At 42.5% G+C, this 1766-nt stretch overlaps 1 non-coding gene across 1 annotated transcript; it reads right to left on the bottom strand.

Annotated features, from left to right (window-relative positions):
• Positions 1–422: 422 nt before the first annotated feature.
• Positions 423–529, bottom strand: LOC131252212 (small nucleolar RNA R71). The gene has a single exon (XR_009174244.1). It is a non-coding gene; the product is annotated as a small nucleolar RNA R71 (small nucleolar RNA).
• Positions 530–1766: the final 1237 nt, after the last annotated feature.

The raw sequence follows: 1766 nt of genomic DNA, 5'->3' as shown, positions 1-1766 counted from the left end.
CTCCTCCACTTCCACCCAGGGTGGAGGATACCCAAGATGAGAATGAGGTGCAACAGGCACCCCCGCCTCGTACTTTACGAGATTATCTACAACCGGCGGGAGTGAGTAAGCCCTCATGCATGATTTTTCCTGAAAACACAGGACAAATGGACATCAAGCCAGGAGTTATCCAACTCCTTCCCAAATTCCATGGACTTGAATCAGAAAGTCCATATTTACATTTGAAAGAGTTCGATGAGATTATAGCTACATTATGTTTTCCCAATGTATCTAAGGATACAATTAGGCTGAAACTCTTTCCTTTTTCCTTAAAAGAGAAAGCTAAGACGTGGTTACATTCACTGCGTCCTAGATCCATTGGCACATGGAACGATATGTAGAGGGAATTCATAAAAAAATTCTTCCCACATCATAAAACGATTACCCTCAGAAAAGCAATCATGAACTTTGCCCAAAAGGAAGATGAAACATTCTTCCAATGTTGGGAAAGGTTCAAAGATTTGGTCAGTTCATGCCCACAACACGGATTTGAAACGTGGCGCATTACAAATTTTTTCTATGATGGACTGACATCTTCCATGCGCCAAATGGTCGAGACAATGTGTAATGGAGAGTTCATCAACAAAGATGTTGACGAGGTATGGGATTACCTCGATAGTCTCGCCGAAAAAACACAATCATGGGACTATTACCCAATGGCGAACACCATGTCTAGGCCGACTCAATTAAAGGAAAAAGGTGGATTATATCTCTTGAAAGAAGAGGATGATCTCAAGTGTAAAGTGACTACGCTCATAAGGAAAGTTGAGGCCATGGAAGGAAAGAAGGATAAGGTCAATGAAATTGTTTGAGGCATCTGTGATTGCAACATTCACACAACTGAAAACTGTCCTACAATACCCGCCTTTCGAGGAGTGTTGAATGAACAAGCCAATGCCGTAAATAATTATCAAAGACCTTTTACTGGACCTAACTCCAACACATACAATCCTGGCTGGAAAAATCATCCAAACTTTAGTTGGAGGAATGGACAAACGGCGACTCCTCCAGGTTTCTTCAATCAAAATCCAAATCAAGTGAAACCTCAAGAGGAACCGGTTCAAAATCCCATACAAGAGCTGGCTCAGGCAATGCGGGGAATTACAGATTTTATGTAAAAGATAGACTCTCGTATGACGGTTATAGAAAAGGGGATGCTTCCTGCACAACCTCTCCCCAATCCTAAACCGCAGTACGAGAGTAATGATCCCAGCCCTTCAAATCAAATGGGGCATGCTAAATCCATCACCACTCTTAGGAGTGGGAAGATCAATGGTAAAACTCTTCCGGTTAGACCCGAAAAGCCTCAAGAACCAGAAGAGGACAACAATGATGGATCCAGTGATGCCCCACAAAAAGTATAACCGGAACTTCTAGAGAAGCCAGTTGCTCCATTCCCCCAACGGTTGGTTTCACCAAAACCTCTCTCTAACTCTCAGGATATCCTGGAGGTGTTGAAACAGGTGAAAGTCAACATTCCTCTACTTGATGTCGTTAAACAGATACCTTCATATGCCAAATTCCTAAAAGACTTATGCACGACCAAAAGACGAAAAATTATTCAAAAGAAAATCTTCTTGACTGAGAAAGTGAGTGCCATCCTAAAGCAAGACGTGCCACAGAAATTCAAGGATCCCGGTAGCCCAACCATATCATGTGTAATCGGGAACCATCGAATTGATCACGCACTTCTTGACTTAGGAGCGAGCATCAATCTGATTCCCTAC

This window comes from Magnolia sinica, chromosome 7 (genome assembly GCF_029962835.1).
Source record: "Magnolia sinica isolate HGM2019 chromosome 7, MsV1, whole genome shotgun sequence".
Taxonomy (NCBI): domain Eukaryota; kingdom Viridiplantae; phylum Streptophyta; class Magnoliopsida; order Magnoliales; family Magnoliaceae; genus Magnolia; species Magnolia sinica.
Note: the sequence above shows the minus strand (reverse complement) of the source record. Positions and strands in the feature narration are given on the sequence as shown.